This window comes from Empidonax traillii, unplaced genomic scaffold (assembly GCF_003031625.1).
Source record: "Empidonax traillii isolate 1590-97213 ecotype Southwest subspecies unplaced genomic scaffold, ASM303162v1 scaffold837:size744043, whole genome shotgun sequence".
NCBI lineage: Eukaryota > Metazoa > Chordata > Aves > Passeriformes > Tyrannidae > Empidonax > Empidonax traillii.
In genome coordinates, this window is record NW_020956030.1 from 534,789 (window position 1) to 550,132 (window position 15,344).

Below are 15,344 nucleotides of genomic sequence, written 5' to 3' on the forward strand. Positions count from 1 at the left end.
GAAAAGAAAAGAAAAAAAGAAATGAAAAGCAAAAGGTCTAATAAAGTTTAAGAGTGTTTGTACAAACTGTTATTCTCCCTCCTCCAAATCTCTGGCATCACAGGTGAAGCTTTGTGTGGCTGGTATCTTGACTTACCATCCGCTTTCAGGCTCTGCAGGGAGTGTCAGACCATCAGCACTGATGTTCAGAGCAAAGCTGTGAAAACAAACCGCAGTAGATTAGTTGGGCTGATGACCAGGTTATTTAGTGCTAACCACTTTGTGTGCCCTTACATCTCAACGAAACAATTACCATTTTCCATTCTTTTATTTGTGCATGCACTTATCAAGAAAAACAGTGTTTGCAAGGGGACATTTTATTAAATAGGGTGATTCATCTAAGAAGTGTTTCTTTGGCTCTAGAATGCCAATATATTCAGCTCTTTAATTAAGATGGTAAACAACACAAAAGACAAATATCAAAATGCTAGTTATCTGAAATACTTGTTTGTCTGAAAGAGAAATTAAAGGCAGTTTTAGAGGTGTTGGAGCCTGATTCTGTCATTTTGAATAATTGCTCTTATAGTAATACCTTGATTGTTTACTGTAAGGTCACTCAAAAGTGAGTGTCATTTTGTGAAAAGTAGTATTGTATAGCCTTTAAAATTCAGATATGAAAAAATGAGGTAGATACTTCAAAGCTGAACATTTTCCTCTCCATTTATTTTTTTCTCACCTTCCAGAACTGTTTAAAAGTGATTTGTCAGCTTGATTTGTCCCCTTTTTATAACTTAATATGTTTGTGGTTAGAAGTAATGGCAGATGAATGAAGTAGAGCAGTCATTTCCAGGCTGAAATCACAGGGAATTAAAGAATTGTTACACAGCTTTTATTAAAGGCACCAGAGATCATGTTCCCTTAAAAGAGAACACTATGCAATGTGATTTTCAAATCACTTTCATTTTTTTTTTGGACATTTAGAACTACAGCACTTTCTAAAAGGTTGTCATTTGTTCTTAAGAATTGAGATTTAGCATCCACTTTTTATTTAGTGCGGCAGCAGAAAACACTGAGCTTGCCATAGCTTTGTTGTGAACAAGTAGGTGCTGTCAAGTTACTAATGCTTCAAGAAATTCTCTGAGTTATTTATTCTGCTTTTGTTGCTTTAAGGCTTATGCTCTTTATATTTTTTTCCCCTGGGGTTTCTGTTGAATTGTATACAGATAGTACTTGTTCATAACTATCCATGGAAAACCTTGGCTTATATCATTATTGCTCTCAGGAACAGTGTGATTTGCTACTAGCACACACATATATGCTATAATGTTAATACTTGTGACAAGCTCCTTCCAAGATTAATAATTTGCATCCAAGTGATTGAATTTAAGCTACCTTGAAGAATGGAGAAGAAAATAAAATCATATCAAATACTTCTCCCAAACTCTGTACAAATGGTAGGTTTGTCTTCTCTGTGCAGAAAAATTGGCATAAAAAATTGCAAAAAGAGATGTGCACCATCACTAGAGATCCATTTTATCCTTTTCCCATTTTAAAGGATTAATTTTAATCTTTTGAACAGAGTATGCAAACAGGAAGGAGAGATTTCAACAGGAAGAAAGGCGTTAAAGAGGTGTATTGAAATCCATTCCTAGGCTGCATAAATATCCCTGTGGTTAATTCCTCCATTTTTTTAGACATTCCTCACTCAAGTTATTTTTACTCATCAAATTTACACTTCATACCTTTAAAGAAAGGTTGAATAAAAGACTCTTGCTTGAGGCTGTCTTAATGAACCTGAGATGCAAAGTCTAATTTTAAAAGGTAGATACTTTGACAACACTTTCAAAGCCAATCGCTTACACACAGTCCTAGCTCAAAGCAAATGCTCCAGGAATAACTTGTTTATTGTTTATATAAAAGCTCACTTCAAACTATTACTCCTGGGGTGGAGAGCAGCTGAAATAGGAAGAGCATGTATTAGTTTTCTCTCTTTCCAGTGAGATTATCTCAAAGATATTTTTCCCCTTCTCCTTCTTTGCCCTTTTCACATGAAACAGAACTAAGCACAGCTGTTTGGGAGCAGGATAGGTGAAATCCCATCTTTATGCAAATCTCTGCCTTTTCAGTAAACTAATTCACTTAAATGAATGTAAATCTCATGTAGACACTCTTATTTAGCTTAGAACCATCTGATTTGCAACTGTCTACTTGACTGAAACGAGTGTATGTGCACAGCCTCTTAGTCCTCTTTAAGAAAGCAGTTTAAAACCATCAGCAAATCCTGAGCCTTACAATACTCAAAGAGAATCAGCAAGCTCCATCTTCTTTTCTCTTACGCTAAAAATCTGCCAAAAGAGTGAGGGAATGTCTGCTATTTCTTGTGGAGTCTGCTGAGTGGAGTGGAGTGGAGTGGTCTCAGAGGACTGTGAAGTCTATGTCTTTTAAAGGTAAATTTGCTGAATATTAGATGAGAGTCTGAATTTCAACTTTACCGTAAGTAAGTTTCATAAAGTTTCTCTGTCTATATGATTAGAAATTACATTACTAGGTGGTTTTAGGAACTCTTTCCTTATCTTCAGCTCTACTGGAGAATGTATCAAAAATGCAGTAACTCTATCAAAGTGAATGCATGCTTTAAATATTCTGGATGATGTCTGGGGCACCAGCTCATGGTTAGGTGAAGAAATAGTTCCTCCCCCACAACAGGGACTTTCCTCTTGCTCTACAGTTGGCCTAAAAAGAGGAATATTGTGGAGATGAAAAAGACATTTCCATCTGCCAGCTCATTATTTTTGGCTGTGTGGAAGTAAGTTTGTTGAGAAACACAGAAGGACACTCAATCTATGGCTTACCCACCCCAGACAACCATACCTCCTGGCTCTTCATGGGCAGTTGATGATCCAGGAAAAACTCTTTGCTTTTGACTGCTGTCTTTTCAGGAGCCTAATGGTGTCTCCTCCAACATTTTAGACTGAGGCTTTTTATGACGTAAATTCACAGCTTGCTTTCTTCCTCTGCATTGAGGCAAAGTCTTCAGGAGGTTTTCACATTAGAGCACTAGGACTTTAATGAATTCTTTGTTTTTGAGGAATCGTTTTCTTCCTCTGATGCTCAGACATTGTCTTACTAAGGGAGGGACTGTATGACTGCTCATGCTCTGTCATAAGACAAGAGATTTGGTTTTCCAGATGGATATGTTCTTTATTTTTTCTCAAGGGGCAGTCTTACATGTCAGCTGTCTAAATAACCTCTATTATATAAAACATAAGAGAATTATCAAATCCCTCTGACACCCTGCCTTGGAAGTGACAACTTCTAAGTTATGAAGATAGGGAGAGAGTTTGAGTGTCTGCCCACTTATGAGAAGCATAATAGATGTGTAACATATGATTATTCAGTGCCAAAATCCCACCAAATCTTATATGGAACCTTTCCACCTCTTCAAGTGACTTTGCACATGAATAGTTCTCTTCCAGTGTTGAAGCCTTTCTGCCATCTGTGTCAATCAGGTGTCTTGTATTTACACCAAAGATCGACTGAGACAACTGTGTGCACAAGCCAACTCAGTGTTCCATCTCTTCTGGAAACGGCTGTGATTTGTCAAAACTCAGGGGAAATTGTGTGAATTGTACTGATTTGGTGAATTTGGCAATTGCTAAGCTGTTTTTTCACTCCTGGGAGAAGAAGTTGGAGCAAGCTATCAAGAAAGTAGGTTGGCATGGAGTAAGGACATCCATGTAAGTTAAAGAGAGGGCATCTAAAAGACAGATTGAGCAAATATTGCTGTCAGATGCTAACAGAGAGGATTGAGAGAAGAAACTGATCATGTTTCCTGATTCCAGTCATTGTACAGTCTTACATGTGGCAGATTTATATGACTGAGGAATCATCAGAGCATTGTGAGATATATCCCAGGAGGTAAATGTGGATAAATACAATAAAGACCTCAGATCATTCTGAAGGAAACCCAAAATAAAATAGAACAGGCAAGGCTTCCTGAATGTCTCAACATTTGTAAAGGGTCTTTGAGTACTTTAGTGTTATGGCAATGTTAGGAGCCTTGCTTGAAGAGGATTAGGGCTGTTCTCCTGTTAATTCCTGTTTCAAAAATGTTCATGCATTTTGCAAGTAAGGTAGTGAACATAAGCCTTTCTGAGGCAGAACTGTGTCTTGGGGAGTAAAAATGTGTGTATGTGCACGTTTGTGTCAAGTTGGCTGGAGTCATTATAGCTCTGTGATGCCTGTCTCTAAACACCTCTTCTGGATTGTGTCAAATGCTAACGAAGAAAGATAAAATAGTCTGTCTGAGGAACACATGTGAGACTGCTTGCAGATTTGGCTGAATTTTGATGATAGTTATTGGGACGTGTGTAGGAAAAAGAAGAGTGCAATAGAAGAGTAAAAGGTGTTTGTGGGAATTGTCATTCAAAACAGACCAAGATTCCACATTGACAGAGGAGATATGCAGTGCTGCTGTAATGAGGAAATTAAGCCAATAAGGAATGCATTCTCTCAGAGGGTTACAACACAAGCTTGTTTAGAATTGCTGTTAAATTTTGGTACACTTCATAAAGAAATAGATGTGCACATTTCAGAAAGCACTCATCAAGCACCTTGTTGTTTGCCAAGAAAAATAGGCAATTATGAACATTATGTCCAACTATGCATCATATCGGCTCCAGTCACAACCATTTAAATCCAGTCAAGCATTGCTTTCACACATAAAACCCTACCCAATGCTTGATTATACCTCAGCATACCAGGTATGCAGCCTAGGATGTTGGCCAATAAAAATATTCCATTGTCTAGGAATTTTAATCCATGCATCTATATTTATAAATGTCATAAATTTGATTGCAAAAGATTGCAATTATCAAACACTTGCTGTTTTCACTTTTCTGTCCAAATCTGTTAAAAAGCCTTTGAAATCAAAAGCAAACAAATAAACAAAGTTTGATGAAAAGGGGCACTGTCAGGCTTTTAAGTGGAAAAACTGGACATAGAAAACAACTTAGCTTTTCTACAGTCCTTTACCCCTCCCCAGGTGATCCTGCCTCTCAGCAAAGTAAAATTATTACATGGAGAAAATGGTTTAGAGTGCACGTACCCAGACTGAGAAAAAATTGCTTCAATATAGATATATTAAAAACAAACAAACAAAAAAAAGCCTTTCAGGCACTTTTGTGGTCTCACAGAAACAATGAATTCTATTCCTCCTACTGCTCTGCTGAGGTAACTAATTAGCTTTTTTTCCTGCCTTATAAAAACCCTTTATATTGGAGACTTATTCTAAAAATGTGTCACTTGCTGGTATGCAACCACTAGGTCATCTCAGCAAGTGTCAGTAGCACTGGGAGTCTTAGCACAGTAGAGTGACCTGTGTTTTAACATTATGTCAATTTGACCTGCTGTGAGCATGCTATTGAATTTGCAGCACTGGCAGACTAATTGAAGGAGGGTTGTCCACACTTACAGGAACTGGAACTGAGTCACTATTAGCAAGCTCAAGAATTTTCTGCTTCCTAAAACTGCTGCTCAGTGATTCAGCCTTCTGGGTCTATGCTGCTCAGCCATCCACTGGATGAGTATTTCCTTTCACCTTCTCCATCCTAATTTGCTCTTTTCCTCCTAGCACAGCTTTCAGTCAGAGACACTTGCCTGATTTCACTATAAACATGATGGATAAAATACCTCTGTCAAAAATCTTCTCAAGAACAATGTTGCTGTCAAACACTCCAGACAAACTGCGTGGTTAAATGCTTAACTCTTGAGTACAATGACCACAGCTTAACTGAAAGTATGATTTTATCACTACCGGTATTAAAAATGGCACGTACAATCCTAAATAGGAAAATGGAGGGATCAAGTAGCTTTGGTCTGTCATTTTATGACCAGACATTCCAGGAATCTTTGAAAGACCTTTAGCCAGTAAAAAGACATGTATAGTAGCTGACAAAAGTGTTTTTTCAGATACTATCAAAGGTGAATCTGCACAGAGGGAGTTCATTTCATTTTACTGCAGCCAGTTTTGGAATGTACCTGCCAGGAACAGGAATGCTTCCTTCATTTAGCCTGATTTATCATTGCAAGAACTAACAGAGCTCCTTCATGAACTACTGGAGCTCAGCTCTGGCACAGGTCCAGCAAAGTTACACAACTTGCTTAACACCACAAAGAATATAATACTTCTATTTACCCTTCAAATAATGTCCACCATTTTTCACAGCATTGTACCAAAATTCATGATTTAATTCTTACAACATATAGGGACAAAAGATATTTCTTTTTCCCAACAGAATAGAGAGAATTGGACCTATATTTTGAAAGCCAACCAAGACCCCAAAAGTTCAGGTAGGTACCTAAGATACAATATAGGCTCTAAACTAATTTCTTGGAAGGAGTGGTAGACACCTAAATACCTTTGCAGTGTGCTGTCAATAGACAGCTGGGTTCTTAGGCAAAGATTTAGGCATGAGCCACACCTCTTCACACCCACCTGTTGAATGACTTACACCTCTACCTAATTTAGATGAGCACTATCCTTTGCTCCCCTTAGGGCCCAAGAGAATTTCCCTGGTTATCCGCCCTGTGTAGGAGCTCCACCTTCAAACATCTGGGGTCTAGCCTTTTTCTATAAGACTGTGTGTGCAGGGTAAATTGGTATCAAATTTGGGACCTGGGTTAAATAGGCACTGTTGGTCACCTTTCACATGCTTTTTGTATATTGTGTGTGTGCGGGGAATGTTAATGCTATGCAAACAGTTATAATGTAATCCAAGGAGTCAGTGCTCCATGACTTTCTTGCATTTAGCCTTGGTTCGCTCTCCACGCTTGTCTCCAGCAACCTCACTATTTTTCTTCTTATCTTTATGCAGTAGCTGAGAATTTGCACTCAGAAAGGTATCAAAGTACCCAAAAATTAAAGTTGCCTAAGTGCTTTTGATTTTAGCAGGAATTAGAAAACTAATTAAGGAAAGGATGTTTGACTATGTAGATCTGAGCGTTGGCGAATGGTTAACAACCATCTCAGTTTGTGAGAAAAATAAAAGATTTATAAGAGTGGTTTTTTTGAGCAATGTGAGAAACTGCTACGAGTGATGTGAGAATCCTAACATTAGTGCACAAGCATTAATCTGATTTGACTTTTCAGCGTTGATCTCTGTTCATAAATACATTAAGTAATCAGCAAACCAAACTCTGAATATTATATTAGTTCAAAGCACAAACTAGGCACAACATAAAGAAATGAACCTTGAGTGGTTTTTACTTGAACTTTGTATGTAACCATATTAAGATGCTGAATATTTCAAAGGCTGAAAGTATTTATAGCTTTTGACTTTTAACCATACTATATCCTTTGCTTTATTTCTTGTCCTCAGCAAATGTCAAGTGGGTGTTGTGTGGAACTGAGAGAGACCAATCTCAAGAGAACATCCGCCTTCAATAAGTGGAACTTCAGATTACACAAAGCTGCAGGCATAAAAGCAGCTGCAAAAGACAGTTCACTCTGAAAATGAAACAATTTTCTCTAGAAAAATGAACATGAAAGTTAAAGTAAGGACTTCACTGAAATCATCATGCTTTTAGAAAGTGTACTTTGTATCTAACAGTATTTGCTATCAAATTAAATCTGTGATTCAGGTTTTAGTTTTAAAACTTTCTATTTCCTTTTCCTGAAGTTGGCATATTTATACAAAAAAGCCAGTCGATATGCACTCTGCTTCTGAGAATTATGATCTACCAAGTAAACTTGAATTTCTGAGAATTATGATCTACCTAGTAAGCTTGAGTTTCTCTGTAAATTCAAGCCATTATTTTAAGAACAGCATATAAATGCTCTGAGCAGGATGTTTGGATGTTTTTTCAGAGAAGTAACTCAACTCCAAGCGGCTGGGCTATCTGACTTATCTCATTATAGAGGAGACCAGAACCAGTGCTTGTTTTGTAATGCATGTACAGAGTGCAGAGTGCAGGTGATGACTTGAGCTGTGAAAGCTCGTATTATAAAACTTGCACCCACACATTCTGAAAGCTGAGCCAGGTTTATCAAAAGGTTAGCTAAAGTTGTGAACCTTTCAGGTAAACCTATGGTTAATTTTGAGTGAATTTTGACTGATTTATGGTTACATGTATCTAACATGCTGAGGTTCAGCTTTTGTTCTAACTATGTTGCACTTGGAGTTATTTTGGTTTATTTAAGCCTGGAGTTCAAATTGAGTTTCATGAGAAACAACCCCCTAGAAACTAAACCCAAGGATACCACTGATAAAAATCTGAGGATGAAAATTGCTGAGTTTCAGGCAGGTCTGGATGCAGAAAAGCCTCCTTTTCAGCCTCTTTGCAATCCTGCAGTCTGCAATGAGAATACAACTGAGGTGTACTTAAGGGAGTTTTGACAGAGCGGAATGATTGAACTTTGGGAAGAGAAGGGCAGAAGAAGAAAACAAATACATTTTTTGAAGACGAGATGCAAAATAGCTGTATATGCTTTGCATCATATAGTAAGCTAAAGTTTCTTCCTAATTTCCCATGGCACAGTTCTGTAGGAAAACTCAGGACACAGTACATCCTTGGATCCAGAAAATGGAAACAACATGTCTAGGATACTCTTATGTCCTACTCAGCTTGTCTAAAACAGCAAACAAAACACAGGTGTGTAACTATAATGTGCAGCAGGCCCAGATCCAGTGGTGTCTCTTGGTGTAACTCCATGCTTGCTTTGGACCTGGCCAGGGCTTGAGGAGGCAGGTAGAGGGTCTATGTGGCCACACAGATGCACTGAGAGATGCTGCACTGTGCTGGTTTTGGTAGCTTTGAACCCCTCACATAAACCTGTGTGTCTTCTGTAAAAGCTGAAACAGAGCCTCTGTGAGTTATCTCTCCTACAGAGCCAGCAGGAAGGCTGAGCCTTCACCAGAGGCAACACAGATCAGCTTGGGTTCTGCTTCACAGGAAGGGGAGGGAGAACAGAATCTCTTTTTCCTTTCCCCCATTCCTGGCCCCTACACCCACCCCTCCACCCCACCCCCCACCCCCCCCAAGATGAAGGTATCTGGGCCTCCTGGAAAGTGAGAAATGCTTCCAATTTTTGCAGCTTGACATAGTTTGGTTTTATTGGCTTTTGCTCTGAGTTGCCCTCTGGAGGAATCTGGCAATGTCCTATGATGATATGCAGATCCCAGGGAGACCTGTGTTTCTACCTAAGTATATAAATAACATGAGAGCTGGTCTCACTATCCTCCATTGCTTAGTCTGTTACATAGCTTTGCATAATTTTGTTGCACTACTTAAGTAGATTACACAGATAATAATAACTCTGAAGTCAGGTATGACAACTTTCAGACTAAATTCCAGCCTTATGTCCTGTACTATGATCAGTCTATAAAAGGCAGAAGTGAATATATACACAGTATGGAGTCTATTGTTTCCTGTCATCTGGAGTATGATTTTTATTATTCTAGGTGATTGCTTTTTATGTCTAGCTTGAAATAGAGTTCTTGTAATTGTGTTGTTTACTTCTCTGGAGAAGCCAGTTTGTTTTTCTATTCTCTTTTGAAATTTAATGAATTCCTCCATGAACAGTTAGGAGCTGAATAGAAAAGGTCTGCTTAGGGGCCAGATTCTTCTGACTGTATAAAGGTTTCCACAATCTAAATATGATGCTTCTGCTTCCCTGAAGCAGTATCAAAACAGAAAGACAATAAGCAGCCAGGGGATAGAGAAAATAATTAGTAATTATTAAATAACTGCTTTATACCAAAAATAAGCTGACCCTGTGACAATCTACTCTTGGTAACTGGTAGTACAGATAAAGGAAAGAGGTGGTGCTAGATAATTTATTAAGAGAGTTATAAAAACAGCTAGCAGGTAGTTAAATGATGACATTATCTTTCACATGGTGAATAAATGTCAGCTATATAATGGTAAGAAAACCAGCTATGTTTCAACCTGGGTTTAAATATTTGGAAATGAACACTTCAGTATTTTCTTAATGTGCTTTGTTAATTAAGTCAGTGGGATGTGTGCTCCCAAATCCCTTGGGCATCACTGAAAGTGTGTCCCCCCCAGATCAGGCTGACAAAATTTATTTATGTGATTCAAAAAGCATACCAAATCTTACCCCGTGTTCTAAGAACTCTGTTAGTTGTTTAAAGCTACAAAACTAAATAACAGCATATGCCCCAGCTCTCTACACCATTTTTCTTTCTGTCCGTCTCAAATGTCTGTTAAAACAAAGAAGTCTGCAGTGCCTCCTCAAAGGCGTGAGATGCTTATGTGTGAGTGTCTGAGATACTTATCCCAAAGGCATGGAGAGCACACTACTGCAGTGACAGCAGAGTGGGTGGCACCAGGTTGTTGTGGGAGATGCAGGGGTGTGTGTGGTGAGGCTGAGATGGGGCAGGCTTTCCACTTTTGGGCTGAAGGCTGAGGAAGTGCTAAACAGGGCATTGTGAAGGACTGTGGGATGGATGTGGTACGTGACGGCACCAGGAGAAGCATAACAAGGGCAAAACTTGACAGTGTGGAGATAGTTTAAAGTATGGGTATAGGTGAGTTTTACTAGCTGGAGAGGTCTTCACTGGGTGTTAGACATGTAGCTCAGACCTTTCGAAGAAGGCCTATGCAAATTGGAAGCTTCTGACTGCAATGGAAGGATCACTGAGCCTAAGTAGATGTTTGCTATTTTTGCAAAACTGTGTACTGAAAACTCAGTGCTGTTTCTGACACGTGGGCTGGATGGTGAGTTCACAGAAGATTTTGAGGGCATAGGTAATGTCAAGTTCCGTTTAAAAATCCCCGAGCTCTTGAATACGGCAATTTCGTTCCATTTTTCATTCTGTGATTCTGTTTCACATTCTATTTGGTCAAGTCAAAACATCTGGATGGACTGTGACCTCTGTCACAGAAACCAATAGAGTGACTAACAGCTGTAAGGTTGTCAGACAGTGTGAATTTGAGATAGAATAATAGAAACACATTAAAAATAGCTGATTATGACATGAGGTGCTCTACCTATGGCTCCTTTTTTTTCTTTATTGCAGCTACCATCCTCACCCTTGCCTGGAAGATCTGAGAAAGGAGCTGGAGATAAAAGTGTCCACTCTTTTGTCTCTGCATGGGTGACCATCATTGTACGTGGGGGACCACTCTACCAACTAATTAGAAGTGCCTGAAAATGTTCCCAGGCTCCGCTGCTGGACCAGAAAACAAAACATGTTCCTGCTAATAAATTCCATCATTCTCTGTAACTAGATGGCTGTGTGAAAAAGTGCCTGTTGGAAATGATCCTGGGAATATTTATATTCCCCAGCTGGTTTGGGATTCTTTTTTGTATGAGTGCTGGATGGCATGTATACCAAAAGTGTGCCAGGAAATGGTTTGGAAAGTTAGGGATTGCCTAGGTTAGAAAAAGGCCCAATAAGAACAGATCCATGGCAGAAAACTTCTGGTATTGAGGATTACATCCACACGCATTCAAAGTCTTTGTATTTCAAAGTTTTACTGTTTCCTAAGTCTAGCCTGCTCCTGCAGACAGAATGTCCATTAGCAGTCAAAGTGCATTAGATGCCCTCTGAGACTGTTCCTCCAGGTTTATTTTTATCTGAAAGGAATTCATTTTGCACATTCCAAACATGATGTGAACCAAAGTGCAGGAAGTGGGAACTACTGGGAGATTTGCCTCAGTAGTGCACCCTGATCTGAACTAAAATGCTACCTCACATACACTCAGAGGCAACTGTGTCCCACTGTCTGAGAACATTCCCAATCACAGTTTAATTTACCAGTTCATCCAGTTCAATTGCACATAAAAATTGTGTGAGGCTTTAGCATACTATGTGGAAATTTGGTTTAAAATTTTATTGCTAAAATTGAGTAAATCTCTACTGAATGCTTGAACTGTCATTCTTAGAGAGCCTAGAATAAATTTGGGAAAGTTTTCAAGTGGATGCAAAAAACCACAACTGTTATATATAGACTGTGTTCATGAAGTGTTTTAAATGTGTCTCACTAGTGTATCTGAGAAGGGAAAAAAAGGGGGGGGGAGAGAGAGAGAAAGTGTGTCTCTGAATGTTAAAGGGAAAAAGAAAGGCCTGAACAGTATTTCTTCTTATAGATTAGAAAAATCTCCTCAGTAAATTTATAACCAAAATTTCCAGTCCTGACTACAGCAAGTGATGTTTGGCATGCTGTATCTGCAGGTCATGAGCTTTAATTACATCACATTATCTTCCACTGTAAGATCTGGACGGCAGTTGCCTTTAGGTTGGAATCCAAACTGATAAGGAGCTTTTTATCACTAGCACAGTACATCAGACATAGTTTGTAAGGAACAGATAGTCATCTGCTCTACCAACCTGCCTATTCTAGTTGAAGTTGCCTCCAGGGAATAGATACCAGAAACTTTACATTTAGAACACTTAAAAAGAAAGGTTCCTGGCACATGTGATGGCATAAGTGGTATTTAAAGAAAAGCTGTGTGATATAGTACCTAAATAATTTTATAGTCCTACTGCTATTTTAGTATGCTGGTAGGATATCTGAACCACTTGCTCTTGACTTGTACCTTGTTAGTAATGATGTTATGCATAATGCAGCAAAAGGAATTCTTCATTCCTGAGCAGGGGAACAGAAGTGAACAGAAGTGCCTTTTACAACTCATCTCTTATGGATCAAAGGAAACCTCAAGCCTGCCTTATCATGAAAGCGAGTTTAGCGTCCTTGAGCTTTGCTATTACAGTTATACATACTTAGCCCACAGTTTTTGCTATGTTTGCATTAACTGAAATTGCATGTTTATAGATTGCACAGGCTTGATTTCTGCTAGTAGTTAGATGTTCAGTGTGTCTATTAAAATAACGTATTTTCAGGACTTACTGTGAAATATATACAGAAAGTATTAAAAAATATGAAGATATTATTTTGGGCTAAAATAATCTATAAAAAAATCCCAAACCCAATTATTTTAAAAAATAGTCTGTGAGGGGAAAGATTAGAGGAAAAGAAAATACCAGTAACTGGAAAATTATTCTTTTTGTGTACACTTATTACAGTTTTATTTTCTCTAGTAGTGTTTGTGCTTCCTGTATTTGTAAAACACAGCTTAAAAACAGTATAGATATAAAGGCTGGAAGCTGGGAAATGAAACCTTACTGTGGTCAAACTGTTAAAATGAATGAGGTATTTTGTTACTAACTACATCTATGTTTCTGTATGATGTGTTTTATACCTTCATTCTACATTTTGTATGTGAAGTACAAATCATATAAGTGATAGAGTAACTACTTTACAGTTCTAATCAATCTCATAAACGCTGTTTTAAAAACAAACAAACAAAAGGCACTGTATTGTTTGAGCGTAATGCCTTTTGGTGAGGATCTGGTACATTATGGGTTTGGACAGCATTGCTTGTCTTATTTAGATTTCAAGATTTTTAGGGCAAAGTATGTGTTTCACCTGGGTTTTGTGTCTTGCTGAGTAGTTTGACAGTTTCTACTAAATCATAATAATTAGAACAGCAAAAACTGTAATTGGTGTCTTTGAGAAAAAAATGTCTCATGAAACTTCTCCTGTTGAATAGTCAGTACATACTTTCTTAATTGCAGAGAGCCATATTAGCCAAGAAACTTCTTATTCCTAGTCATGCATTTACCCCTTCCCATCAAATCTATATTGTACTCCTGTTGTGGGAAAACAGTTTACCTGGTTGGGTGGTTGTACTGCTGTTGGCCTCTTAGCTTTCAAGCCTGCAGCTATTATTTTTTTGCTACTTCAGCACTTCTTCAAAAGAATTCTCATTTTCCAGGAAAGAATGCCATAGAAAGGATCCTGAAAGTGCACTCGGGGTGTATTTACGCATTCAACTACACTCTACTTTCATCTGTTGTTTTTTGTAAAGCAGAAAGGTAGGAGCCAGTTTTCATCCCAAAAGCCATGTAGTTATGTAAGAAACTCAGGTAGAATTGAGGTAATAAATCAGGACTGGTATTAAAAACATGGATCCCAAAGAACTTTGAGGCTGGAGCTGGCATTCTTCCTGCTGGATTTGGACCCATGTGCAGAAATAGTGTGTAAGTGACTGTGTAGAGATTCCCCATGACTGGCTTACTGTGCTGGTGCTAGCTGTTTATCAACTTTCAGGTCTCTTTCCCAGTGACAGAGCTCTGGGTTTGGGTGCTGAAATTGTGGTATTCTCTTCTTCCATGGTGATTAGAAAAGAAACAGTATTTTCCTACCTAGGTACTGATGTTAAATATTTATTTAACATCACCAAAATTGGTGAGAAAAAGAGAATCTTCAATGGAAAAACTATACTGGCAGTAAGCTTTGTTTATAGCAGTAAATCAGGTTTTGTCTTACCAGTGTATGCTGTCTGATTTTCTTTTTCTGTAAGCTTAAAAAGACAGATGACTAACAATGTGCAGGGCAAGTTTTAGGTCTCATCCAGAAAAAAATGTCACAGATCGTGGTCAATTTTGTCTGTGGATAGCCTGTGTGTTCTTTCTTGAAGTTTATTTGTTCTTGCCATCACTTGACTGTATTGGGGTTTGAGCCTGTGAGCAAAAATATCTTAAAAGTGACTTTTAAGTCTAATTTTGGCACTCAGCTACTCAGGCTTTCCTTTGAATGCTACCTCTCTTTGTACCAACAGGAATAGTCCTTATGTGGTTGTGTTCTGGCATCATTAACACCTCTATGAGTTTTGTTGTTGACAGAATACAGCCAAGATTTCACCTTCACTCCCCAAAGAACTATGCAAAACCCCTCCAAGTTTTCCTTTTCTTTTCTTTTTTTTTCTTTTTTTTTTTTTTTTCTCCTTTTTTTTTTTTTTTTTTTTTTTTTTTTTTTTTTTTTTTTTTTTTTTTTTTTTTTTTTTTTTTTTTTTTTTCTTTTTAATGTCTACTGAACATGTTTAGGCTGGCACAAACATGGGGATGCTACAAACACCTGACTGGCTAATGAAAATGTCTGGGCTGGCATAAATGAAATACGGTGCATAATTTGGTTCAGAAGTCTGCAGACTTCCTGGTATAGAAGTGGTGTCAGCAGCAGCAGCAGTCCCTCTCAGCTATGTACAGGAGCAGAAGAAGGCATATAACTGAAAATTCGTGTATACTGCAGTCTGAGAAACTGTGGACTAGATGTTTCACTTAGAGGTTTCTCATTTATGCCTTTCTTCAGCCTGATCTAAAAGTCTTGGTATGTGTGTGCATATATATATTTGTATATATATACAAAAAATATTCTCTGAGCTACCCACTAAATATTCAAACAGATTATAAATCTTCTGTTAAAAAAAATCCTGTTTTAATAACTTCCCCATAAAATAGTTAGACAGAATTTCTCTATGTTGATGCAGAAAATAA

At 38.1% G+C, this 15,344-nt stretch overlaps 1 long non-coding RNA gene across 2 annotated transcripts in view; it reads left to right on the top strand.

Moving 5' to 3' along the window:
* LOC114066967 overlaps positions 1 to 14,336 on the top strand; it is a 20,744-nt gene extending 6,408 nt beyond the window's left edge. Inside the window, exons 1-3 of one of the 2 annotated variants that reach the window (XR_003573277.1) lie at positions 17 to 103; positions 7,359 to 7,533; positions 11,022 to 14,336. This is a non-coding gene — a long non-coding RNA (uncharacterized LOC114066967). Of the gene's footprint in view, positions 1 to 16; positions 104 to 7,358; positions 7,534 to 11,021 lie in introns of those variants that run through there. The other variant, XR_003573276.1, reaches the window with a different exon arrangement.
* Positions 14,337 to 15,344: the final 1,008 nt, after the last annotated feature.